Source organism: Rattus norvegicus, chromosome 3, assembly GCF_021556685.1.
Source record: "Rattus norvegicus strain SHRSP/BbbUtx chromosome 3, alternate assembly SHRSP_T2T, whole genome shotgun sequence".
Classification (NCBI taxonomy): Eukaryota; Metazoa; Chordata; class Mammalia; order Rodentia; family Muridae; genus Rattus; species Rattus norvegicus.
The window spans coordinates 125,135,457-125,151,436 of NC_141536.1; the positions used below are offsets into that span (position 1 = coordinate 125,135,457).

The window sequence follows — 15,980 nt, forward strand, 5'->3', positions numbered from 1 at the left end:
TTGAACCTCTTCCAAAAGAACCTGTGGCAATTCCACTAAGGATCTTCCTTCCCCCAAATCAATGCCTAGGGTGTACAATCCCCAAAAGTCACCTCTGGCCTGTGGAAAGCCAGTTTTTATCTCTATTCTATTTATTGTTAGTCACTGGTCTTAGTATCATCTCAGTTGAGTGGGACCCACACACTTTTAAGTTACCATCTGTTGTAGCCCTTGTGATGTGAGTGTCCTTGTTCTGCATACTTTCTTCAACTGCGTAGAGAAGATATTTAGATATTTCCATCTTCTTCCTAATATTCAAATGCAGGCAACTCTATTCCAACAACCATTGTGTATGCAATGATACAATTTTACAAAATAGTTTACATTTCAAAAAACTGAACTTCTCCCAGACCTCACAGCAAGGTCAATAATACAACTTGAGTTTATTTGCAATTAATTAAAGCTATGCACTTAACCCGGGGCCCTACTGTGTACCCAGTATATCCCACATTCAGCCTGTTTTAAGTTTAACCTGCCTTTAAGATACATTATAACCAACCTGACAATGAATTGGATTTCCCATAAAATCTTCTTTTATAAGCTCAGCTATGTTGTATCTTTAGTCTTAAATCATGTACCCTTCTCTGTCTCTAATACAAAATAATGTATGTGTGTGTTGTGGTGATCATTTGCTGAAAGGAGCCAACATGTTGGAAGCAGCCTTATATGACAAATGTCTATCATAAAGGTTGGAAACCGTGTTAAGTGCAGCTCCACAACTTCCCTTAATTGTGCTTGCTATTCTGTCAGTAAGACATCTCTGCCTTTCTCTGTTAAGGATTGCTATAAAGTGACTTTCATCCTTTTTCCATGCAGTTTTTTTTTTGCACTGTTCAATAAATATGGAGCTAAGTCCTTTGATAGGACAGCAATGGGGACAGTCAGACATTAGGCACAGATGCACACTGTATACAGAATACAGATCAGTCAGCAACCATAAATTACAGACAAAACCTACAGGGAGAAAAGTGGAGGATTCAGATGTGTACTTAATGTTAGTCAAATGAATCTGAGAGGAACTGCTTTGTTTTCATTCCTTAATGCAGCGTCTACACATTCATGTGTCCTCTGACATTACCATTAATGTGTTAACTGATGCAGATATAGACTACAAGTGTACAGTAAACACATAACAAATTGTGAAAACCAATAGTGAGAGCATCACTCTGTGTTTATCATCATTTATAGTGCTATTCTGCTATTGGCCATTCCCTCTAACAAATGTTTCCTTGACTACACATGTTCTTTAGAGCAAGCATATATCTGTACAAAGGTACAAGGTAGATGATTGCATGTTCATACCTTCATTTTATCCCCTGCTCTACATGTATGCCATGTTGAAGAGCACATTTCAGGTATCCTTTGCCCTCCATTTCTGAGACTTGCCCTGCTCTGTTATTATCACAGAATACTCTAATTTTTCTAGAAGCTACAGCAATCTGCTTAAAGTCTAAATGGTTCTACGCTTTGGCAGTATTTCTTTATGTTGTTTCAAGTTTGCACCTGCTGATCTGGAATATTTTACAGTCCATGGCTCTGAGCTTCAGCGATCACCAGTGCTCACTCCAGAATCTCTTCACCTTATATCCTAGTCTTCTAGGGGATTTCAAGAGAAAATGTGGAGATTCGACCGTCATTTTCTGAGGAGCTCACTGTGCGTCTGGTTAAGAAGACCCTCTCCGCAGATGTTCTTGCTTCCTAGCCGAATGGTCATGACTTGCTGGAAACAATAGGAAAATTTTCTATATTAATTTCATAGACAACAGCTGTCAAAAACTGTTTGGGGGCGTCATTCTGTTATCCTTATTAATGTTCTTTCATTAGTAAGCATGTTAAATGGCTGATCCATGGATTTGAGGGCTTTGAAGTTCTTTGGTATGGCTACCTAACTTTTACTACTATGCTTCCCTGTCAAGATAATATATTCTTGGAGTGTGATTCCTCATATCCCACTATCAAATTGGAGGTTGGAAGAAGAAACGATGTAAGAAAGCCATCATATATCATTCTAAGTTTAGGTGAAACAACAAAATTGCACTGTTGAATCTTGGCAGTTTCTTGTTTCTACTTCTATAGCCACCTTTTGCACACATAGTCTGTGTCTTGTGGACCAGATATATGAATGGATCCATGTGGTAAGAAAGTGTACCAATCTATTACCATGGAATTAGTGAATGGGTGTGGTGACTGCCTCCACTTCTCACTATAGCTGGCTGCTCACTGTTGCTTCCTGGACACAAGACTAACCTGAACTAAATATCTCAACACTGTGAGTCATTTCTCTGACGTGATTATACAGAATTGTGAGGCAAAAAAAAAGTTCATGGGAAGTGAAAAGTCAATCAAGGTGAAAAATTACTTCTGTGTGAACCTTCAGGTGCTTTATTAGTAGCTCAACCAAAGTAGCTTTGTTTTTATCTGCCCTATGTATGGGATGTCTGACAAAAGACACATGAGAAGCAAATTCCATTGATAAGCTTTAAGAAAAGTTTAGCCAAGCAAGTTGATACATGCTGTAATGCCAGCACTAGAGACAAGGAGACAAAGAATAAAAATTCAAAATAGCCTTACTCTATAGAGTTTGAATCCAGCCTAGGTTACATGATACCCTATCTGAAGACAAAGGAAAAAATGTATAACCAAATTATACTGATGTTTAACCTTCTTCGTGATGAACTTCAACGCAGAGAACTGGAAAGATGGTTCAGCAATTATGATAATTATCTGCTCTTCCAGAGGGTCCTTAGTTGCTTCCCAGTAACTGACATGGTAATGCACAAATATCTTTAACTCCAGTTCTAGAGAATCTAAAACCTTCTTCTGGCCTCTCTGGGGCACAATGCACATATGATATACAGCCACCCATGCCGGCAAAACACTCATACACATGAAAATTAAACACAGTTGTCTATAATGTCAACAGGTACCATGATTCATAGTGAATGGAATACTGGAAGAGAATAATTTACCTGTGTTGTCCTTTGTTCCCTTCCAATTTGTAGGTCAAATCACTTGGGTTTTTTTTCCCTTCCATTTCACACTAGAATTTGGATGTCGGAGTTCCAAATGGTTTCTTTCCCCTTCCCCTAAATTTTTAAAAATATTACTGCATGACAGGTAAGGAGGGTTGCGACAGTGCCAGCCAGGGTTGAAAGGGCTGGGTAAGTGTCCCGCCCACAGAGCACATCAGAGTCTATGTATCCCAGCAATAATTATCATCAAATCTGTTCCAGCCTGAGCACAAGTCTCATAGGTTGATTGTCAACTGTCTGTGAATGTGAGATGATTCACGCTGGTGAGAAAGACACCTTAGTCTCTAGTCTCTCTGATCCCATGGCAGAGACAAGAACTTAAGCATCTACATGTCCAAGGTACTACTCTCCTGCTTTTATACACCCCACAGGGTAGGTGGCATAGTCACCGCCTCACATACATTCTCCACCAGACATTTCCGAACATCACCATTTACTCCTCTCTCAACATGAACATCAGAGGCACTTATCGGCTGCAGGTAAAGAATGTCAACATTTCTTGAAAATCTGCTACATAACCTATGATCAAACAATAACCAAGTGACTTAAAATAGTTTCTTGCTATTCAAAAAGAGAAATAGCTGAAACAAACTCTTTTTTATTAGCCAATATGTTATAAATCCTATCTTTTAATTGGAGATCAGGAAGTGTGTGCATATGTGTTTACCATGGTTACTAAACTTAATTTGGTACATATTGATTTGTAAAGAAAATGAGGAATCACGCCACACTCCTCCTCAGCCAAGTGCAGAAAGAGGAAAACTCACTCAGGCTCTATTTGAACAGGTGCACGCAGGTGTTTCTTGCCAAGGAGACGGATCTGCCAGTTGGAACCAGAGGGAGTGCTGTGTTTGTTGGACTTTGTATTCAGCTTGCAAGAGCATGTAGATTGCTTGAAGGCAAATCCGGTAAGATGGCTGTGGAGGAAGACTGAGTCACGTATGTGCACGCCCACAAACTCAGGCAGAGCAAAATCTAGGATGAATCAGGTGTCACCTCAGAAGATCGCCGCCCCCTCCCTTATTTTTAGCCATAGAGTAGAAGCTCTGAAAACAGTGTTCTCTTCTAGTCTCCCTCAAATGGAGTAGGAGATTCTAACTAGACTGGAAGGGCAGTCATAGATAATGACTTTGTGAGTGGCACATAGCTTCCTTATGGGTACATACTAAGGAAAGTAAGACAAACTTTAATAGATTTTTTTAAAGTTTTGCATACATCAAACTATTTTTAAATGCAAGTATGTGCTTTGTTTCAGCAAGAAATGGAATGGTTCTTTATTTCTGAAAATGTTTTTCACAATGTCAGTTTATAAAATGGTTTCAATAAATCCAGAAGAATGAATACATGTTCAGTATGCTCTGTGTCTAGGGTACAACTACCTCAAAAAAAAAAAAAAAAAAACCCTGTGGCCAATTCCAGAGATAGAAGGGTTTAATGTTCAAATTGCAGTGTCAATTATAATTATTATGGGACCATTTATCCCTGGTAGCCATTGAAAAATAAACATTAAGGTCTTGTGCTAAAAAACAAATGAATCAGATAGTGTAGTATGATAGATAGTATAGATTATAACCATTAGTGGTTATTAAAGCAGTTTATGATATAATTATAATTAATCCTTTGGGTGGCAAAAAGAAAAATTCTCCCTACTAAAGGAAAAATATTATTAATATTTCAGTGTCTCTATGTCCAAACTTACTAATTTTGCTTTGAAATATTTATAAACATATGTATTTACCACAAATCTCGGCAAGTTGGTATGTAAGTTCAGTCTAAATCTTACGCTCTGGGCACTGGTGGCAGATTGCCTGCTTTCCTATCCTGGCCTCAGACTCACAATATGTGGGCAACTTACTGTGACTGTCTGCACCTTAAGAAGAATTCTCTGTAAATTGTAGCGAATAATGGTATGAAATTTATAAGGTTCCTGGGTCAATTGAATGATGAGGTAAAGATAATGTGCTTAGAATAGTTCCTGACACCACAGAAGCACTACATGAACATTAGCAATAATGCTAATTGTGACGACGATTGTGTGTGCGTCTATTTCTGTAGAGAAAAATCAATTCAAAGGAACAAAAGACAGCACCCTAGCATTTAATTCTGAACAAATAGTTTGATTTCATATTCAAGCATACAACTTTAATGAGCCAATCTAAACCTATAGAAAATCATTTGATTTTTTTTCCACAGTTTCAGCTTCTGTCTATTCTAGATTTCTTTTTCTCTTTCGCTAATTTGATGTATAGATGCCTGAGACCGTTGCCAGAACAGTTCATTCATTTCTGCTTTAATTTTGGCTGTGTAAGAACATTTATTATTCAGTAGCTCTAAAATCTCTTTAAGTTAATCTTTTCAGTCTTACAAGTAAATTTTGTGATTTTTTTTATTTCCTGAGTTGGTTTGGCATTATTTTTCAATCACAGTGTTTTTTACGATTGTTTAGATAAAAATTGAAAACTTTATGATGTTAAATTTTTTCATGTAAAACTTGAGATCTGTCTCCATTTATTCAATTCTTACATATAAGATCTTCGTAGTTTTATATTTTGAAATTATCTGCATACATTTGGCTTAGGTTTAGTTTCTTGCTAATTTATAATAATATCGTGAGTCAATGTTTTTTGTTTTCTACCTAATTAGTTTTGCTATGGGAGACAGCAATGGATTCAAAATTTTAATTTTGTACTCAGAAAGTTGCTATATCTTTGAGAAGCTTTAGGTTTATTTAGCAATATTATCTGAAATTAATAATCAAACCACATACAAATTTCTTCTATCAGTGGTTCACCAATAGTTTATGTTTGATAATTTAATTTCATTTTAATAATTTTTCACAGAGGTTAATTAAGAGAGTAACATGAAATCCCATATTTTTTATTTGTTTTTAAATCTTTGGGAAGCACCATTTCCTTTTCTATTAAAAGCAATAAGGGCCAGTGAGATAGTTCAGCCAGTGGGATATTTGCTGCACGGTTCTGAGGACATAAAACTCATCCCTTGAACCCACAGTGGAGAGACAAAACCAACTCATCGATATTTTCCTGGGCCCTCCATAAGTGTGGCCTGACATGTACACATGCAAACACACAGATAATAATTATTATTACTATAAAGCTAGAGAAATGAATAGCAATGCTATTAGTTTTATATAAACCTGAAATTCATTTTAAATAATTCACTGCTTGAACTCTAGTGTACTTTTTCAGCTATCTTCTCCTTTCTTAAAATAGTTTTTCTTTATTGTTTGATAATTATAAACATATCTACAACATGTCTAGGTGAAATCCATCCTCATCCCTCCCACAACTCTCTAAATCTTTCCATAGCCCCACTAACACTTTTCTCTTCCAATTTCATGTGTCTTTTTTCTTGTTGTAGTCCTCTTCCTCCTCTTCCTCTTCCTTCTCCTCTTCCTCCTCCTCCTCTCTCCTCCTCCTCATCCCCTCCCCTCCCCCTCTCCCTCCAGTGTCTGAAAAATCAACAGCTCTTTTATTGATAGGGAATCACACATCAGACATCAATATGAACATTATACATGCAATAAATAATTAGTCCATGTGTAGCCCATGTTACAAATGAGAAGATGCTCCTTCTAATTTCCACTTCTATTTCTAGCTTTAGATGGGTTCCTGTGTTCTTTTTGAAACCACTGACTCCACTTGTTGCTAACAGTGTCTGCATAGGGGTAACTCCACCCAGTGAAACATGGAAAGCCTCTCAGGAGTCACAACTCTCTCTCTCTCTCTCTCTCTCTCTCTCTCTCTCTCTCTCTCTCTCTCTCCTCTAGCAGCTATCAACTGACAAAAGCTCCTCAGTAGTTAGGGATGGAACTTCTTGATCCTATCCCCACGCCCATCTATGCTAGAATCTTCACTGTCTTGATTTTGCTCATTCAATTTTTGCCAAACTCTGGAGGTGCCTGTACGCAAGTGTCCAGTTATTTCCAGGAAACACTGTTTGGCAGCATTGGTCCACAACCAATGGCAATATAATTTTATGGTGGGTGTCACCACAAGATGAGGTACTGTATTAAAGGCTCACAGCATTAGGAAGGTTGAGAACCACTGATTTAAAGGATAGTTTAATATTACAACCATTTAGCAGAAAAACAGTGGTCATTTCTCCCCTAGGGCATATGACATACACAGACATGAATTTTTGACTCCAGGATTGAAACCAAAAATTGGTAACCAATACCGCGTGGATCATTTCCTAGTTTTGAATGACCAGCATGTGATTACAAAGGTTATAGAATCAAGAATACGTTCTGTGGCTGAGCGACTCTTGCTTATATTTGTTTTCAGATGTGAGCAGTAATCATAGAAGTCAACTCATGTAATGTGTTCATCTAATCGTAATTGACACTTCTCCAGTGCTTTTTACCATTAAAAATTAACTAGCCATAATATCATTGAGATTCTCAAGTTTATTAGCAAAACTTAACTTATTAGTATAATTTATTAAAATTCTTTTGTTCTACTAACACTTTAATGTACTCTTAATGCCTTTTCAAGTAAATCAATACTCATTATAAATCTTAATTAAATTTTCCACATCCAAATGTCAATACTTTTCAGAACAGTCGTTCAAGTAAATAATACCCCTTATCCCTTTTTTCCTTTCCAAATTTGTATTTATATCTGGAACTTTTTGTTCTGCTATATTGTCTGAAATTTTAAAAACATATTTTCTCCACTGAATGCTTTCATGATTTAATTTCATTGCAATGTTCTTAGCTAATTAAATGCGTCATGAATTTGTTATGGAGTATACTGCTGGTTATGCAATGCTAATGTTACCATGTTCTCTTTGTCCACATTTTCAAAACAGTTTCCTACGTCATTATTTTATTTTGGGATGCAGACTATTTTATCTATTTTAGTTTTTGTATATTAAAAAATTCCAGGTGATCTCTAAGTTTATATTTAATTTAGTATACTATTTTTACTTAGTATACTAATACAAACTTTACATTTTGATTTTTGAAAATGTAGAAATGCTTTCTTCCAAACTGGGTCTCAAGAAACCAGAGACAATTGGTCCTCTGGATTCTACACTTGATCTTAGCCAAAAGGCCGAGAAGCGATGCTCTGGATTCTTAATAATGAAGGTCTTTTCAGTATATCTACCCCCTCCCAAAAACAATAGAGGAAGGGTCCCATACCGACTCAAGCTGCTGAAGACCATCAAAGAACAGATTCTGGATATCTCACTTAAGCATAAGACAATAGCCTATTCCACCTTCTGAAACTAATTTTAAGGTATTTTATATTCTAAAAATATTTGCCCTCACACGCCATCTTTTTCATAGATAATTACATTAAGCTGCTCTGGTTAGCTCTGCTCAACACATTCCTAGGTGGCAGAGACAGAGTATCGAGCTCTACCCTCTTTCCCTTGGCCAACTTAGTGTCTCTGTCTGGGAGGAAAACCAGGGTCATCCATCCCCAACCATACAAAAAGGAAAATGATATTTGAACGAATCAGATTTAGATCAGCACAATTATTTCTTTGGCATGGCTTTCCTTCCTTAAAAATAAAAATTGACACCTGAGCCCAGAAGAAAGTTGAGAGAAATAGCCTGAAAAAGCTTTAGTAAGTAGCATAGTCTCATCACAGGAGAAGTTTAATGTGGAGCAGATTACTTGGCATTATTGTATCATGACCTTTCATATGTGTAGAAGTCGTCATATGATCTATGTCATAGAGCTGTTCGAGGCTTAAGTGTGAAAACCATCTATCATATTTCCTGCAATTGCTGGTACTCCATCCTCCAACGATAGACATCATTCATCCTTACCTGAGCTGTCGATGCTTTTCATCATGCATCCTAACAACGTTTCTCATTTTGATGGTAGAAATTCTTTCCCATCAATGTTTACCTTAATTTTTCTATTCTTGTTTATTGTTAAAGAAATTACTACTTTGAGAGTTGAGAGAAGGTTATCAAAGATCTAGATAGGCAGAAAAGATTGAAAAGAGAAGCATCTATCCAGTCATTTAGTCCCTCTGACCCAGACTCAACATAACCAAATTTGCATTGCCCTTGTGAAGTTAATGCTACTTGACTGAATTCCATTGTCTACATCTAGCTATTGGCTACAATCAGTAATTAATGAAGAGACCCATACAGATGCACACGCAGTTCTGCTTCACAACTTGTTTGTGGAGATTTTCCTTTTATTGGGGGGAGGGTGTCAAAAAACCAAATCCTCACGGTACCTATTTCAGAGGGAAAACTGAGTTCAGGGCAATTGGCAATAAACTGGTTGTCTTCTGGGAGAAGCTCAATAAATGGTAGAGCTGTTTTTTAAAATAATAAACTCTTTTTATAAAGCTTTAATGAGGCTTAAGTGAATATATATGACAAGTTTTACACAAAATAGGAACTCTGTAACTTTTACCTTCTGCTTTCTTTGCTTAGTGGAGGGAAAAAAAGCCATTTAATGGGTTGATGAGGACACTCACGGTTAATGTGAGTTATGAAGTAGAGAAGGAAGGTACGCTGTTATTTCCTTTATCCCATGCTAGTAGTAATGTCTAGCAGAGACTCTCCTAATAGAAGCAGAGCTTATTGACTAAGTAGCAGGCCTACCCTGCCTGCTCTCCTCTCACCACTGCTGGGAGTGCTATAATTTGATTCCTGTTAACCGTTAATAATTGTTTCAAAAAATAAGGGTTCGTGAATAGCACAATATGTGAATGGAAGAGATTTTTTCCTTCACTATGAGAAAGGACTAGAAATCTTAGGATTCATGTTTTTCTGAATATTTGTTTTAAAGTAATGTCAAGGGGCAGGAAGGAAGGGATTTACTGTTTAATAGAGAGAGACTTTTAGCTTAGGCAAACAAACAGTCTAGAGGCTAATCACGTGGTTGTGGGTACACAGGTGAATGTACTGAATGCCACGTTTACTAAGCATCTAAAGGCCGGAAATGGTAACTTTCCTGATGTGAGCTTTATCACAACATAAATAGTGTGACAATAGCTTCAAACTTTTAGGGTTTTGCATGAGGGAAATAGTAAAAGAAAGGGACACTTGTGGCTGTTGGAATCTAGAGAGCACTGTAAAGATACACACAGAGGGGAAGGAAAAGCATCGACAGAGCATATGTGACCAGTCTCATCAGTTTTGCCACAGTTGGGTCCTTTGTCCCAAATAAGAGGAGCCTTTACCATGTATTTGAGTTGTGCATATGGGTCTCATCCTAAGGAGGAAAGCACTCAATTTCTCCAAGGTCCATTCGCCTCCACTTCAGCCTTAAAATCTGGTGGGTCAAAAATGGATTAGCATAGTCCTTCCACTCTATCCTCACTTAGTCAGAGATTTGGGAACACGTCTACATCGAATTCATGTCAGGAAAGATGGGACAAAAGTACACACTTGTCTCAGAAAATGAAAGGTGAATCACACAATGTTTCAACTAATATTCTCATGAAATTACGCCCTACAAACTGGCATGCAAAGATAAAAATGGACGAGGAAAAGAAAAAGGTAGAAACAGGAATGCACTACACTTTTAAACAAACAAGCATACAAGAACTTCCATCGCGACTACTATCCCAGACAGCAACAATAACAAAAAGGGATTCTGAGTGAGTGATTTTGGGGGATATGCCCCTACATTCTATCATGAGTATCACAGGAAGGAAGTGAAGGCGCTGCCCAAAGTCGAGGAGAGAACTCATAAAACTAACAACACAGTCAGCAAGAGAGTCAGAAACCATTTCTTACGGTTTCTAATATGAATGTGAGTTGTTCTGTTCTTTTCTAAGCTTTAAATGAAAGCTATTTATTCTCTGTTTGTGTGTCAATGTACAGCATGGAAACAGACATTTCTCTAGGCATGCCCACATGTATGGCAACACTTCCAGAGCCCAGAAGTGTATTTCTCTTTCAGTAAGCCTAGGCAACATTGGCGGAATATGATTCCACATTCTCTGGACTGCAGCCACCTCTCAGTTTCCTCCTATTACTGAGATCTCATTGTCACAGCCAGGATTTGTCTTCACTGCCTATGAAAAGACGGGGAGTAAAATGAGTATTTGGCTTTCTATCTGGAGTTCCTTAGATTCCCTTCCATCCTTAGATTCTCTTCCTTATCGTCTGGTGTCTCATCATCATCGGACGCTAGATAAGAGAGCCCCGTTTGATCATAGAGCACATGAAAGATATTGACTGGAAGAGCAGTAGGTACAGCTGGAACCCAGTCTTTAATCACCTCCACCTTTAGCAAATGCCATAGTATAATCGGGATAACTCAGAAAGCATTTGAAAACTGTATAGTGATAAATCCGAATTTGGAAGGTTGTCAGATACTGTTCTCATGGTCCCACTCCTCTCACCCAAAGGAGGACACACTTTCCCCACATACCACAAACTAATGTAGCTGAGTAAGAAATCAGCAGATACCCTACTTTCTTCTCCAGTACCCTATGTTTTTATGTTCTGTTCTCTTTTCCTTGAAGAAAAATTGTCAGTGAGTTGGACAAAAAAATAAAAAGATAATATTAGAGCTCTCACTTTAGAGATACAAAATACCATGCTTTTCTTTTATTGTTGTTTCCTTGTTTCTATTCTTACTTTGTTTTACATTAGTTTTTTTTAACTTTTTAATAATTCTTTGTGAGTTTCACACCATGCACCTCATCCCACTTGTCTCTGAGTCCCTTATATCTGTGATGTGGTCTTGTAGCCTCTCCCCCACATAAAAATAAGAAAGAAAGAAAGAAAGAAAGAAAGAAAGAAAGAAAGAAAGAAAGAAAGAAAGAAAGGAAGGAAGAAAGGAACAAAGAAAGAAAGGAAAAAGAAACAAGACAAAAAGCATAGAAAGCCTCTGACCACGCACCTTCACTTGCAAATGTTCATTGCTATGAGTCATTGTTCTGATTCCAGGCCTCCTCCGGGTTTGGTCACACTATGAATATTGGTTCCTCACTGAAACTCCTCCTGGTTTATCCTATTGTCGCATGGATATCCTTTCGTATCATGGAGACCTTGCAGCTTTGGATCAGCAGGAACGGACATGACCACCAGCAGCAACATGGACCACTGAAATGCTCTCATGACCCATGGATCTTACTTTTGTTTTTTGAGACATTCTCACTATGTAGTTCCTAGTGGCCTGGAACTCTGGAACTCACTATGTAGAATTGGCTGGCTTCCTACACACAGGAAATCTAGCAAAAATATTTTCATATATATGTATGTATATGTATGTGTGGTGAAAATGTCTGATATCTGAAATAAAATATTAAATAGATATTTTTAAAATCAGAAAACAATTAGGAACACAGTGATCCCAGAACTCAAGTACTGTAGGCTAGAGATTGAGTTAAGGTCAGCCTGCCCTACACAAAAAGAAACAGAAAAGAACTATTAAATCTGAATTTGCAAATATTTGACTTATATACCAGGAACAAATTAATCACTTCATCCTTTTGCATTAAAATGGGCTCTATGGGGTCCCCCAAATACATGCATATAATGAACAGACAGCATGAATATATATTTATTTTTTCAACCAGTAAGTTTCCTAAACAAAACACTATATGGTGAGAATTCTATACCGGTGAAAAGATATTACAGTTATTCATTTCATTGCCAAATGACACCTCATTTAAAATATAGGGTGTACATATCAAATATAAATCTACTGATAATGTTCACTGGATATGGACGATGACTTTTTTCCTGCAGTGTGGAAGACCGAGTGCCTAGTGCCCAATAAAATTATGTTCTTGTGGTGGTGTGCTCCCTATTGCTTCTAAAATGCTTAATTTTACATTAAAATGGAAGGTTGATTTTGTGCTTCTGCAAGTAGGATAGCCTGAATTCACAAACAGAGGCCTATGCCATGAGATACATTCCAAATATTTTACAAATAGAATATGCCAGCGTTAGCAGAAAAGTGTCTGCTTTGGGGGAAACTTCTATTATGAATAAAGTTGTTGTTTGTCACTTTTATTTTGCCAAGAGGCAAATTAGTCATTGCATAGCCTGTTCTATTTTTTTTTTATTGAAATCAGGTCATGTAATCCCTGCTGGGATGTATTCAAAATGAGAACCTATATTTTCCTCTCGGTTTAATCTGGGGAGATTTCTCCTTGCAGGTCTTCATATAATAGGCATATGGAAATGGGGTCTAAAGTAGCTGACATTTTAATGACATAACTTCATTCACAAGGCCATTACTTGTGAATACCATTTAAATGAAAATGTAGGGGAATCAAATCCCCACATGGCCTCAGCAGCAATGAAACTGGATTCTACAATGTGCATTCCACCTCCTATACCCTTAACTCAGCCGGCAACCTCCATCTGCCAACATTTGTCAAAGGACACTTGGCTCTGAATGCAACATATTATCTGTTTTGGGTAGAGAAGTTTATATTCATTTTTCTTGAGCAACAATTCATAGTACCTACAGTTTAAATTGAGAGCTACAGCCAGCAAATGCAGGCAGCTCAAAAGGTAAGATGGGAAGCTTGTTCTTCCCTGAGCATGTATTCTTTGGGCTTCTAGATACAATGTCATCAGGCAAGGATAGGATGTGCCTGGGCTTTAATTCCCTTTAGTCCTTTAGTTGAAGAAACATTGTGTAGTTGATTATTGATATCCTCCCTAAAACAAACCTATACAACATATTTCACCATGCTAAGAATCAAAATATGGACTTCCATGCTTTAGGGCCTGAATCACATTGGAAAATGATTAGGATAAACCCAGCCTAGAATCAATACATCCACAGATAGATATATCCATACATTAAGCAAAGTTCCTAAAGGCTCTATGGTTTCCAGTCTGTAAATAATGATACCTTTAACAAACTAAATAATAAATATGAAATAAAATTAAGCCAAGTCATATGAAATACAAGCCTTATTTTCAGCACTTAAACAATCAGTATTCGTCACATGTCAATGAGCATGGATCAGTAGAAAAGCACAATAGAGAGAAATTGCTACAAAATTTTCTGAATGATTTTTCTCATCCTCCCCCCGGACCAGTCCATGGACCACACATTAAGAAGGAAACTGCTTAGTTGCACGAAGTGTAATGTCCTTGGCTTGTGCTTTCCTTGTTTGTTAGCTCTTAGATTTGTGTCTCAGCATTCAGAAACAGTGAGCCAACAGCTGCACTTCAGCAAAGCCATCTTTTTTCCACGTGTGCCTCTGTATTTATGAAGTGGCTGGGATGGGGGGTTGGGAGGTAATAGAGATGGGGAAGGCACTCCAATACAGAAAAAGTCAGGAACCATAGCTTCTACCTTTAAAAATAAACGCAATCTATTAGAAACAGAAAGCATCAGGAGCCTCTTAGCAATGCATTTTTCCCACTACAGCACGCCTGTAAGGGTCACACCCACCATGAACTTTTTACAAGGAATAATTCTTCATGTTCAGTAAATGCTAATAACAGGTAGAAAAATGTTTCACATGCCCAGATTCTGCTGTTTTCCAATACGTGAATAATGCTGTGTTTGTTCATTTAAATATACTCCCTCTGGGTCAGGAGAGATGCCTCAGATGCTAATCACTCTTACAGCTCTTATAGAAGACAAGAGTTCAGTTTCAAGCACCTGCAGATGGCTCAAAACCATCCATGACTCCAGTTCTGGGGGATATAGTGCCCATATTTATCTTGACTGATATACATAGACACAGACGTGTATCGTATACATTAAATAAAAGCTTAAAAAGTTACTACTTATGTCTGTATCAACTATTTGCAATGTTGAACCAGTCTCTTTAAAAAGTCTAGAGAGATAGCTACCATTATGTGGAGTCAGTTGGTAAGCATGAAATCCAGCCTCAGCGTTCAAAGGGGCATCATCAACAAGAAGCCAGGGTCATAAAAGAAATTTGAGTTCATGACAAATAAACAAACTGCTTTGTTTTCTTCCGAAATCATCCTAGTTGAAGATAACAAGCACTCAAGAACCTATGGCCATAACAAAGTCCTCTATTGAAATAAATTCTGTAGTTGTAATGTTTATAAAGGAAATGTGCGGCTCAGTTATGTAAGATGTAGAACATTAGTTGGACCTCACACATATTAGATCAGGGAAAGTAGAAATGTCAACAAAAAAAGCTGATAGGCCATCATTTTCTAATGAGAAATGTTAAAAATAACTCTGAAATATGGCTAAAGAGGAAATGTATTGTCCTGGATTACTGACTTTTACCATGGTCATACAATGGGAAAATCATGGCATAAACATAATTATTCTTCCCCAAAGGTGCATTGTTTATTTTTTCTGAGAATTTAAAAGAAATTAGAAACACAAACAAAACAAAAGAATGAAAAACACCCCCACACACAACGGAACTCTGACCATGTAACACCGGGCATGTCATGAGTGTATTGAATACTGATAAAAGCGAAGTTTAAGGTGAAAAGCTACCCATGAGTGTATGAGGAGCAAGATGACAGAACATGGGCTATGGCTGGGTATCCTGTGAGAGGTGTTGCAAAAAGACATAGAAACTTAGAGCCAAAAATTCACAGTGCAATTCCTTCATTTTAATTCTATGAGGAAACAGACACATGGAAGTCAAATCTCTTACACAAATCTGTTAGCAATGCAGCAAAAGGATAAAGTACCATGGTTGTGTTTCTCATTCTTTTCTAATCTTCATTGCTGACAGCAATATAATTCATCCAGTTATTACATGAGATCTTGAGGTTGAAAAAAATCACAGATAAGGCTGAGATTTTCATACTGAACTACTAGAGAAAAAGGGACTCACTCTCAGAAGAAATCATGTGAACTCTGATAACAAAATATTATTCTCGTGATCAGATATTACAATTAAAATACAGTGCCATTAACTAATAGTGTTTCTATAAGTAAAGAAATAGCTTATTAGAATATTGTTAGGAAGATCCCTAAATCCCTACAA

General features: G+C 37.2%; 1 long non-coding RNA gene and 1 pseudogene across 2 annotated transcripts in view; one reads left to right on the plus strand and one right to left on the minus strand.

The window, feature by feature from the left end:
- The window catches only part of LOC147995714 (LINE-1 retrotransposable element ORF1 protein-like), a 67,734-nt gene extending 52,422 nt beyond the window's left edge, over window positions 1-15,312 (plus strand). Inside the window, exons 3-4 of one of the 2 annotated variants that reach the window (XR_015683841.1) lie at window positions 3,858-3,979; window positions 11,971-15,312. This is a non-coding gene — a long non-coding RNA (LINE-1 retrotransposable element ORF1 protein-like). Of the gene's footprint in view, window positions 1-3,857; window positions 5,566-11,970 lie in introns of those variants that run through there. The other variant, XR_015683840.1, reaches the window with a different exon arrangement.
- Window positions 8,000-8,161, minus strand: LOC148006546 (U2 spliceosomal RNA; annotated as a pseudogene).
- Window positions 15,313-15,980: the final 668 nt, after the last annotated feature.